Source organism: Macrobrachium nipponense, chromosome 6, assembly GCF_015104395.2.
Source record: "Macrobrachium nipponense isolate FS-2020 chromosome 6, ASM1510439v2, whole genome shotgun sequence".
NCBI lineage: Eukaryota > Metazoa > Arthropoda > Malacostraca > Decapoda > Palaemonidae > Macrobrachium > Macrobrachium nipponense.
The window spans coordinates 5851662-5865313 of NC_061108.1; positions in this window are offsets into that span (position 1 = coordinate 5851662).

Consider the following 13652-nt stretch of genomic DNA (forward strand, 5'->3'; position numbering starts at 1 on the left):
GTAAAAATATATAAAGATAATATAATATATATATATATATATATATATATATATATATATATATATATATATATATAGGTCAATTGTATTTCTTAAGGATATATTGTATTTTTCCTAAATATACAAACCTGATGTCCTTAAAATTACGTATCAATTCCTAACGCAAAGGACCTGCAGTTTGTATATCGTGTAGGAACAAATCACAATATCATTTAAAAAAAAAAGGAAATTGTATTTTTCCTAACTATACAATTATTCATCTCAAGCCTCGACAACGAGAAAACGCATAAAAATTAAAAGCAGTTGCAAATCAGTTCCAAATCACCTCTTAATTGATAGTGTCCATTCGCATAATTGAATTTCCATCATAACAACGCCATCAACAGCTCGTTTATCTCCTCGACTCCTCTCGGCAAAAAAAAAAAAAAAAAAAAAAGAGAGGATTATGGGTGATCGTTAACGGGAGAAGTCACCGTTGCTATCATTACGCTTGGCTGTTCGCATAGTCGCTGAGAGAGAGAGAGAGAGAGAGAGAGAGAGAGAGAGAGAGAGAGAGATTTCTTATTAGCTTTAACCACAACCACAAAGTCTTTTAATAATTCAAGAGAGAGAGAGAGAGAGATTTTTATTACATTTTACCACAACCATAAAGTCTTTTTTACTAAATTAAGTGAGAGAGAAAGAGAGAAATTTCTTTATTACCAATTACCACAACCACAAAGTCTTTTAATAAATTAATTTAAGAGAGAGAGAGAGAGAGAGAGAGAGAGAGAGAGAGAGAGAGAGAGAGAGAGAGAGTTAATAGTGATTTAATGAAAACAATCGCTTAAATCATTGTTAAGCCAAACCACCTACAACAGAATCGATTGAAAATGATTGCAGTAACTTGAGAACCTTCTCTCTCTCTCTCTCTCTCTCTCTCTCTCTCTCTCTCTCTCTCTCTCTCTCTCTCTCTCTCAATCCCCGTGCTGGTTTAATTATTTATATACACTGATTAAACGCCGACTAGAGTAATTACATTATTAACCGCGGATTATGATAATAGCCTCGGATTTTTGCGGATTATGCCAAATCTCAATTGGACCATAAACTGTGTTCATTTCGACATTAAAAAAAAAACATCATGAGAAGAGAGAGAGAAAGAGAGAGAGAGAGAGAGAGAGAGAGAGAGTTTGTTTTCGTTGCCTTGCAACCTTAAGCAATATAGATTTATACGTGTATACATACTGTACATGCCTACATGAACATACATACATACACTATATATATATATAATATATATATATATCTAGTATATATACATATATACATAGAAAACACATATATATATATATATATATATATATGTATATATATTATACATACACAATACCACTGTATATATATATAAATGTATATATATATATATATATATATATATATATATATATATATATACATACATACATGACACATAGACATACATACATATATATATATATATATATATATCTATATTATATAAATATATATATATATATATATATATATATATATATATATAGATATATATACATACATACATTACACATACATGTATATATATGAAAATATATCATTGGGAGGTAAAGTGAATTTAGATATTAAAGGACATTTGTAGCTTGAATTGATATATATTATATATATCTATATATATTATATATATATAAATATATATATCTATATATATTTTACACGTGGAAGAAATGTCACAGCGCACAGAGACTGGATTTTCGAGACGCATACCTATATATACATTTACTATACATTCTCGAGGCATTTACAGCCTCTCCCACGCAGTATATTCTTTCAACTTTCTGCGCAGTTCTTTCCTAGTGCCTCCCTTTATTATCCAATTTCCATATTCCCACCCTCCCCCCGCCCCCCACCCGGACAATAAAAAAAAAAAAGAAAAAGGTCACCTCCTCCCTATGGTAATTCCAAAGGTGGGTTAGTTTGAAATCACTTTCTCTCTCTCTCTCTCTCTCTCTCTCTCTCTCTCTCTCTCTCTCTCTCAGGTAACTTCAATAGCCAATCCGTTTAAATATTATGAAGATAGGATCTATGCAGTCTGACGCACCACATAAGAACAGCGATGATATACATAGCTAAACAGATAAACGAGTCAGCCACTTAATACTTTAAAGAGAGAGAGAGAGAGAGAGAGCATCTTAATGCGTACGGAAACTCAGTAATTAAAGCGTCTCTTTCCCGAATCATCTATATGAAAGCATTCAGGTCTTGGCTGAACTGAATAGGCCTATTGGTTTAGAAGAAAAAGAAAAGAGAGAGAGAGAGAGGCTGGAAAATATCCAGTTTAGATTGTGACTAATTAAAATCCGGAAGGCGTAACACTCATTAATTCCTTACCACACACACACATACACACAAACACACACACACGCGCGCGCGCGCGCAACTAAAAATACGACTGGCGCAGGGGGGTCTCCTTTCAAAACACTATAACCTTTTAACTATAAGAGGTTCAGAAATGCGTTCATTAAAATCATTTTCAAACCATAAGCCATTTCGAAAAGTTAACCAGAGTTTTTTTTTTTTTTATTGATTTTTTTTTACAATACAATATCAGGAATGTAATAAAGGAGATGAGGTTTTCGATTGTTAATATGTTTTCTGTCAAACACTCTCTCTCTCTCTCTCTCTCTCTCTCTCTCTCTCAGTATATATGCATTATATATAATACATATATACTGAAATATACATAAATATTATTATTTATATATTTATATAGATATTATATATACTTACATACATACAATACCACCGCCGCAAGGCCGGATTGCGTTCATAATGAAAAAGCCAATATATTGATTGATTGATTGGTTGGTTTACGGTCTCTACAACTGGCGTCGCAAGCGTAACCCGTGAGATTCGTGGCCTGGTTATATTAACCTACAAGCGAATTATGTTCTGCATGTTTTTTTCATTTTTTTCTTACAGGTGTGATTAAATTCGTAGTATATTATACGATAATAATTGGACATTCATTGTTTTTCTTTGACATTTCTTTGTCCCCGCTGTTTTGTTATAGGGATTGTTAAAAAAAAAGTAAGTCCACCACAAACACCACACAGGACAACACTTATATATATTATTATATATACTAATATATATATATTCTATATATATGATATAAGTTAAATTATTTAGTATATCAATACATAATATTATTAATAATTATAGATACACACACATATACGTATGTATATATATAATATATATAATGCATATGTGAGTGTATATGTATATTCTAATATATACATAAAATGCATTATGTGAATTTAATGTAGACTAATATATATATCTATCATAGATATATATAATATATAATATATAATACATAGATATATATAATTATATATACATATATATTATATAATATATATATTATGTTCTTATTTTATTCACTAATTATCTATCTATCGAAACCAATTGTGAATTACCTTTTTTTTTTAAATAACTAATATGTTCTCTCCGTATTTCCCATTACCTTCTGTTTCTTTCTTTCAATTAAATACCATATAATTCTTTGGAAGCCCGAATTTCAAGTCAGTGGCGCCTTTGGTGGGCTTGTTTCACATGAGTAGGGTTCACCTTTTGAATAATAATAATAATAATAATAATAATAATAATAATAATAATAATAATAATAATAATAATAATAATAATAATAATAATAAGATAAAAGCGACTTACACCTAACTTTTCTCTTCCGATAATAATAAAGTGTCTTCGCCAGAAGATCTGAAGTGCTCAGAAGTTATGGAATTCCAAAGTTCCAGGAAGTCAGGAGAAGAGGAAACGCGAAGTTCACTTCCAGGATTTTCCAGTATGGAATTGTGATTTTACTCATTTTTTTACTTATTTTATTTTTTTTTTTTTGTTTTTTTTAGTTTATTTTCTTGGTATGAGCATTACTGTGCCGGCTTTGTTTGTCCGTTTGCATTGTTTTTTTTGTTTTTTGTTTTTTTTCGTCCGCATTTTTTTCGGTCCGCCCTCAGCTCTTGAAAACTACCGTGGCTAGAGGGCTGCAAATTGGTATGTTGATCATCCATCCTCCAATCATCAAACGCACCAAATTGTAGCCCTCTAGCCTCACCAGTTTTTATATTTTATTCAAGGTTAAAGTTAGCCACTGATCGTGTCTCTGGAAACGATATAGCCCAGGCCATCACCGGGCCGTGGTTAAAGTTTCGTGGGACGCGGCTCATACAGCCTTATACCGAGACCACCGATAGATAAGATCTATTTTCGGTGGGAATATGAGCTGTACAGAAAACTTGATTACGACAAAGAATCTTCGACGTATTTTTTACTTGTTTTAAATAGATTTAAATTTATTCTTCTGTGACTTCTACCTTTTCATACAGAATTTCCATATTATTACAGTAATAATGGAGAGAGAGAGAGAGAGAGAGAGAGAGAGAGAGAGAGAGAGAGAGAGAAGCTTCTATGAAAATACTAACTTACTGGTACAATATTCCCAAATAAATTCAGTAATGCAAAAAAAAAAAAACACCTTATTCCATACGTCATTGGTTTGTATGATGGAGAGAGAGAGAGAGAGAGAGAGAGAGAGAGAGAGAGAGAGAGAGAGAGAATTTCCAAAGCTATTACGATCAAACTCTGCTATTTAGGACGACTATTCAAAGCTCAAAGTTGGTCTCGCTGCGTCAACATAAGCCGCTGTAACAATTTAACATGAAGTTGTAAGTAGGGCTGTTAAGTAGGGTTCTTAAGTAGAGCTAGTGGGGGAAAACTGAAGGCACTCAGAATCCATCAACTTGAACAACTTCGTATCACACTACATATTGGTAAACTTCGAATTTGAAGCAGGCTCCTATAAGGTAATGGTGATAGGATATACAACTAAGAATAGGTCATGAGAGCAACGAGAAACAGCTGACATTTTGACATCTATTGTGGCTGGGTCTGATTTTGAAACGACGACAAAACATTGATTAAATAAAAAGCTTAATTGTTATAGAGAAACGAGAAAATGGTATAAAAGGTAGATCTCACTGTCCACAAAAGTATGGGATAGATGAATATTTTTGCTAAATAGCAAAAATTAAAAAAATAAAATAAAAGAAGAGAATTGACAAATCTATGAAGCCATCGTCGGGTCTGATTTTGAAACGACCAAAAAACATTGATTAAATAAAAAGCTTAATTGTTATAGAGAGACGAGGATATGGTATAAAAGGTAGATCTCACTGTCCACAAAAGTATATGGATAGATGACGAATATTTTTTGCAAAATAGCAAAAATAAAAAATAAAACATCTATTGTAGCTGGGTCTGATTTTGAACGGACCATAAAACACTTATCAAAATAAAAAAAGGCATAATTGTTAGAGGGAGACGAGGATATGATATAAAAGGTAGATCTCACTGTCCACAAAAGTATATGGGATAGATGACGAATATTTTTGCTAAAGAGCAAAAATAAAAATAAAAATAAAAATAAAAGAGTTGACAAATCTATGAAGCCATCGCGACCTCTTCACAAGATACACGAAAACAATTTGTGCCTCAACACTCGTATCAGCTGCAGAGTCCCTCCTCCTCTAACCCCCCTCCCCCTCCCCCCTCCCCAGACCCCTATTCGAGGCATCGTTCCTACCTGGGAACCCGAGCGATTCCAATTCCAATCAAAGGGCCTTTCAGACAGATTAAAAATCTGCCGCTTATTGATAAAGTTTGGGTCTTGTTTAATGCTCTCTGCTCTCTGCTGCCCTCTAAACCCCAGTCCCAAACCAACTGCCCCTGGGGCGGGAGGGGCGGGGGGGCGCAAGGGCTCTCTAAAAAAAATAAAAATCTCTAAAAAAAATCCAAAAAAATTAAATCCTCAAAGAAAGAAAAAAAAAAAAAAAAAAAAAAAAAAGACAAGCCGCTTACCAACAGACATGTGAAACGCCGTTTTGGCCCCCCATTCCCGACCCCCGATCCACCCCCCACCCCCCCCCCAACCCCCCCACACACAAAAATGTAAGTTGAAAAAACAACTCCTACAGACGGATATATCGAAGGTTCCGACTTTGATTTCGTCATAACATCATTCTTCAGGGGAAGGTTATTTGTTTTGGGGGGGAAAATAAATTAGAATTCCTACGGTTAGTATCGTGTTAAGCACAAACATGCACTTGAAATTCCGTTGTAAAAAAAAAAGTCTAGATATTAAAAAGAACACATGAAATTCCTTTGTGAAAAAAAATTATGAGGTCAAAAACGTCTACATATATAAAAAAAACACATGAAATTCTGTTGTGAAAAACCTGTTGAGAAGAAAGTACATATAAAAAAAATAGAGAAAGACGTGGAATTCGGTTGTGAAAAAATTAAAAGTTAAGTAAAAAAAAAAGTCTATAGATAAGAATAAAAACAATCACGTGAAATTCCTTTGTGAAAAATAATTATAAGCTGAATAAAATATCTACATAAAAAATGGGAAAAAAAACCAACACTGTACTTTCTTGATTAACTTACGTTTTCTTCGATGGCCCCAAAATGTGTTGAGAAAACATAAAAATAAAGTTAGACGTCATCGATGGACACTAAACGATTCCAATACCCATACCCAAGCTGGTCACTTTGAATATTCATTCTGGTCTTATATTCTAAAGTCTTTATACATATATATAGATATATATAAATATATATACATATATATATATATATATATATATATATGAACATGCCTCTACATATACACATACACACATATACATTACATATATATAATATATACATGTGTATTGTGCGTATATATAAATTACACTAATTAAAAATCCAGTAATTATACGCGTATATACATAATTAGTTTCTCTCGTCAACTGTCAAATCATGAAAGCCACACACAAGGCTTTCATCATAATAATTAGTACACTTAAAACAAAATTATATTGTCAGGGGCTTTTAATAGACAAATATAATGTTGAAGCCACATGGAAACGACGCCACATAACCAAATACATTAATCAACTAGATGCGTTTTAATCTCTCTCCGTCTTTGTCTGTCCGTCCGCCGCACTTTTCCTGTCCGCCCTCAGATCTTAAAAACTGCTGAGGCTACAGGGCTGTAAATTGGGATAGTGACCATCCACCCTCCAAGCATCAAACATACTAAATTGCAGCCCTCTAGCCTCAGCAGTTTTTATTTTATTGACGGTTAAATGTAGCCATAACCGTGCTTCTAGCAACGATGTAAGGCTACCATCGGCCCGTGTTAAGACTCGTGGATCGCGGCTAATACACCATTATACCGAGACCACCGAGAGATAGATCTAGTTTCGGTGGACTTGATTATAGTACACCGTAGCGGCTGTACAGAAAACTCGATTGTGTCGGGAGGGACTTGGGCAAATTTTCTTTTTATTTATTTTTACTTACCCTTGAATTAAAGGAACCACTTGAAACCCACTACATTTCAAACGCCCATTAACTACCAAATTCAGTGAGAACACGCAAACGCACGGCTGCACACATACACATACACGCACACACAGGAAAGCCCTTACGTAAACAAAAACAAGAGGGCGCAACATAACATAAATAACCAAATTCGGCAGGGGGGGGGGGGGGGGGGGGGGCGGCGTGAGGTCTCTCGCCCGTTAAGCCTTTCAAATAAACTAGATTTCGTATGTGACCTCGTTAAATTTCTGCTCAGATGCCTTCAAGCACTGAGAAGTAAAAAAGGGGGTCTTTTCCATTCATAAAAAGGGATCTACAAACAGAGAGCTAACTCTCTCTCTCTCTCTCTCTCTCTCTCTCTCTCTCTCTCTCTCTCTCTCTCTCTTTTATACTCACGTGAAATGCTTTCCGTCTATCTTTCTCTCAGTCTATATGGCCTTTATCTCGTGTTTTCAAACCTAAATGATATCATATTCTCTCTCTCTCTCTCTCTCATGTACATATAAAGCAAAATCTATCCAATTGCAAAGTTGGAATCGAACAGAATTCCCGAAAGCTATCAGTACAGATTTAGTTTGGAATATATGTTTACATATACATAACTGTGGATTTGTATCTTTTAATAATAATAATAATAATAATAATAATAATAATAATAATAATAATAATAATAATAATAATATAAGTGCACTGAAAAAGCAGACCCTCTCCTCAAGGCATACTTTATTAAAAGTAATGGCTTACTTCAGCAGCGTTACACTCGTAGAGATTCTTCTCTATTTTCCGAATAGCGGCTTTTTCCGTGCTACTTTAACAGACTACTTAAACAGGCCTGTTTAAGTAGCACGGAAAAAAGCCGCTATTCGGAAAACAGAAAAAATCTCTGCAAGTGTATCTCTACTGAAGTAGCCATTACTTTAATAAAATAATAATAATAATAATAATTAAAATAATAAATTTAAATACTCTCTGAGGAACAGAGTATCATAGCTTCCGGTGTTGAGACCCCGAAGGCCCCGGGTCAACTAAAGGTGAAGGAATCTACTTTGGGCACAAAAGGGGTGACACTTGCTTTGTGTAGGAAGGGGAGGAGAGTGAGGAGCCGAAGAATTATAATCCCCGCTATCTCGTTCGTCGAGGGAGGGAGGGAGGGAGGGGGAGGAACGAGTGTTAATGAAAAAGGTGACCCTTTGTGAAGGACTTTAAAAATAATTTTTTTGTAATGTTTAACTTGAGAAAATTTTTTCGTTGCTTGGTTTGGTTTGTCAGATTACATTGGTACTGTAATAACATTCAGGAGATACATACCCATTACTATATAATGTATAAGAATTTACTAATAATATAATAGAATCTAATACTTATATATATATATATATAGATATATATATATTGCCAGTATAATATATCTAGTGTGTGTGATGCTGTGTGTGTGTGTGTCGGTGTGTGTGTGTGTGCATGTACGTGTTTGTGTGTGGCAATTTATACATTAAATAAATTAATGTAAATAAAAGACTATATATATGCTCAACACCAGTAATTACCTGTATATATAACGTATAATAATTTATATAGATATATAATATATATATATATAATATATTTTTCAATAAAAAATATTTTCGATACCTAAATTTAAGTAATTTAATATAAAAATAACAAAATATTCCAAAACAATTAATAAAATTTTTAAAATGTTTAAAAGAATAAAAAATTCAAAAACCGGACCTAAAAATAAACCCAACAAAAACTCAACAAAATAAATAAATAAAGAGAAAATCTCCCCGAACCAAAAAACCGCACCACTTCCCCACGATGAAAACCTCCTCCCCTCCTCCGCGTATATACCACACACCGTATTCTACACAAACCAACCAACAGTACCAGACCAATATATCCCATGACCCTTTTTTTTTTTTGTGTTCTTTTTTGTTTTTTTTATTATTTTTTCCCCTCGCCCCATTTTCCATTTTGCAACCGTCGTCTGTCCACCCCAAATTGCCTCACTTACTCCCCTTTCCCCTTTAGGTTTTTAATCCTTTGTTCCTTCCCTACCTTCCTGCCCCCCCGCCCCCTACCTTTCGCTCTATTTTCCTCCAGCACCCCCCCCTCCCCCCCACCCCAACTTGTTCCAGCACCGCGCTGGAACAACGGAACAGAATTGTTGGCTTGGCAGGGGATCCATCTAGTGATTGAAAGAAGTGACTGAGAACTTTACTCAATAGATCAGATGTGCGCTTCAAGTTTCAGTCGAAGCTTGTGGGGTTGAAAATACACACAGACACACACAACACAAAGCATATCGCACACGTATACGATATAATATAAGATATATATTAATATAACGATACTATAGATATACATATATAATATCTATAATAATTAATTTCTTTATCGTATGCTCAAGAATATCCGAAGCAGTTAGAACTAGTACATGTTGATAATGACCCTCCATAGGCGCTCTATAGCCTGTTTAAGTAGCACGGAATAGATGCCGCTATTCGAAAAATAAGGGAAGAAGAATCTCTACAAGCCGTAACCGTGCTGAAGGTAGCCATCACTTATTAATAATAATAATAATAATTAATAATAATAATAATAATTAATAATAATAATAATAACTAATAATAAATAATAATTAAACTAAAAATCCTTTAAGAAAACTTTTAACAAGGTCTATAATAGTGACAAATTACAAGCCAAACAATTAGGTAAAAAAATTAAAAATTCTTTTTAAACTACTGCGGCTTTTAATTGTCAAAATAATAATATTACTCTTTATTTTTCATATACATAGAATATACTAAGTAGAGACCCCACAATACATACACACAACTAGATACACGACTTTAAATGATAAAAAATTATAATCTGTATCCACAACGCGCCGAGGTAGTAGAAAATAAAATAAAATAAAATTAAAAATATTATTAGTTAATCGGCCAGTTTTTATCATTGAGAACAGTAAAAATATTTTTAAAAAGCCTATTAAAAAACGATAGCAATCAAAAACAGACTGCCTACAAACTGAGCAAGTGATTTCCTGATTGGCAGATCTTAATTTGAACAGACTGATACCCCGGGCATTAATTCTCTGCCCACGTTACAGACCACAAGATCGATAATAATGAACACGTTAAATAACACGGACTCGTGACCCTGGATTATAATCAAATTTAAAAGGCAATTCTCCAAAGATAAGACAAAGTGCTTCCATTGTAATTAAGAGCTTGAAAGATAATATCAGAGCTGGTAAAAATCGTTTTTATTCGGATCGTAGACTCAAAATGGAGAAGACTGGACTGGATTCAAAACCACATCTTTGCTTAATGTCAATACACTTCTTGTGTTTTAATAATTTACTTACTTTATTTTTATTTACTGATTAATCTGTTTATTTATCTATTTTTCTGCATTTCCCTTTACCGTCTGTTACTTCTTTCGAAAGAAAACTTTAATATTATTTTGGAAGCTTGAATTTTAAAGTCATGGTTCCCTGCCTGGTGGCCGGCCCTTGTGGTGGCTTTCGTTCCATATCAATTGGGTTCCATAATTACTTCTGCAATACAAACAATAATTAATCAATAAATAATAATTAATCAATAATAATCAATAATAATAATAATAATAACTAAATAATTAATAATAATAATAAATAATAATCTAATTTATCATTAGTCCTCTAAACCCTGAAGAGAACACTGGCCTATATAACGAAAATATAATCGTGTCTCATATCATCACTGGTAATTAAATTCTGCTAATAAAAAACAATTACATATAGTTCGTTAACAGACCTTTTCAAAAAGAGAGAGAGAGAGAGAGAGAGAGAGAGAGAGAGAGAGAGAGAGGAGAGAGAGAGAGATGCAATTGTGTGTTTGTAAATAGTGTGTATTTTTCACGCATTTACTGAATTCCGATTAAGTAAACATACTAAATAAGAAGAAACAACCCTTAGGGTAAAACAACACTAGAACAACTGCATGAGAACAATAACCCGTTTTGGAAATCATGACGGCTACAACAACAACAACAACAATAACATAAACATAATCTGAATGAACTCAAAACTGCTACTGCCATCACAAGCGTACAAAACCAGAAAACAGGAATAGGGACAGTTTTTGTTGCAATTTCCAGGCATTTTTTTTTCTTTGTTGAAATGCTAAAGAAATAAACCGTTGCTTCAAAGGCACTTTGAATGATGTAAGCCTTGCAAATTTACTATGCAAGCCTGAAATTTAGCTTTTTTATTATTTTTTATTATTATCATTTCGGCCGCAGTACAATTCATCCTACGAGCAGGTCTGTCTGCCTCATAATTAATGTCCAATCAAGAGTGTACCAATGTGCATTTTGTAATTCTGCAAATGAATACCTAAATGAAAAATAAAAGTTCTTTTCGTTCCATTCGAAGTACTCTAATGAAATATGCTGGGTTCAAAAACGGTGCGTTTGTTGATGAAGAGAGAGGGAGGAGAGAAGAGAGAGACGAGGAGGAGAGATGAGGATAGAGACGATAATAAGAGAGCGAGAGAGGAGGAGGACTTAATAATTGTCATTCAGTTATGAACACTGGGATAAGAAAATATATAGACTGGGAAAGATAGACGAGATCATCTCTTAATCTCCACATCAAATTACGAAGAGGAGAGAGAGAGAGGGAGAAAGGACTGAGAGAGAGCAGAGAGGAAGAGGGAGAGAGAGAGAGCCGATAGAGCAATTCAGTTATGCAAAACACAACCGCAAATAAAAATATACAGACAGAGAGAAAGAAAAATAGACTGGGGATCAATCTTCATAATTGTTTGTTTGTGTGTGTGCTTGTGTGTGTGTGATGAATATATTATTTAGGATTGAAAACAAAAGATGAAATAATTAATTACTTTCAAAGGAATTGAAAATAAAAAGAATAAAAATTCATTTACCTACCATAGAATTATAGATAGAAAATAACGATTTCCTAGGAGGAGAGAGAAATGAGTAGGAGAGAGAGAGAGAGAGCGAAGGAGAAAGGTGCTAACTTATTATTTAGGTTTGGAGACAAATGATAAAAAAAAAAAAATAAATATACTGAGAAATATAAATGGAAACCATCTCCTACTAGAGAGAGAGAGAGAGAGGAGAGAAAAGAGAGGAGAAAGAGAAGACTAACTTCTGGTCTGCCATCTAATTAGCCCAACACGGGAACCAAGTGATTGTGTTTCGGAACTCTCCATAATCAGGAAGTTTCCAGAGATTACTGGACGGGTTCAAAACACAGCAGGGAACGCAAAAGGGTCGGGGCAAAAGGGAAAAAAAAAAAAAAAAAAAAAAAAAAAAAAAAAAGGGGAAAAAAAAAAAAAAAAAAAAAAAAAAAAAAAAAACATCAAAAAAGGGAAGCATAACTGACCACGAAAACCAGTCTCCCCGCGATTTTATTTTAGTCATTTACTGACATTCTTTCTTTATTTGATTTGTTAATAATATTTTGTCTTTTCTTTTCTTTTAAAACGTGAGATCTCCTTTCCTTCTGGTATTTGTCCCATCAACCTTCTGTTACTTACAGTAACTTTCTGAATGCAACCTTCTTTATATTCTTTAGAAGGCTTGAATTGTCGATATGAATAAGGGTCCCACGTTCAAATAAAAAAAATAAAATAAAAAAAAAAAAAAAAAATAAAATTAATAATAATAATAATAAAAATAATAATTAAATAAAAATAAAATCTAATTACAATTAATAATAATAAATAAGGAAAAACCAATCCACAATATGTAAACGTACAATATTTAAATTAAATCTTAAATATATGTACATTTAAAATAACTGGGGTGGATTTGCTTTCTCCGTTTGAAGGACTCGTGCTTACTATGAGGATTTTTAAAATAATAATAATAATGAATAATTAATAATAATAATAACTAAAATGAATCAAAATAATAATAAAGTTGAAAACTGCATCGAAATTATCCCTGGCAACTGCTTGCAAAGGTTAAGGTAAAATTCAACATTTGAACTAGAAAAATAAATCGCGAGAAAACGAGTTAACATCAATCCGGCTAATACGTCGAACTGTCAAGAGAGTTGTCAATATTTACCTCAGAGACGAAAAAGTAAATAATTAAATAAAAGTCCGAAGAGAAACATAATTCTTTTTACTTTGCGGTAGTCACATTTAAATTCACCGAACCTTCCAGCGAATACATGAAAAGCTTTG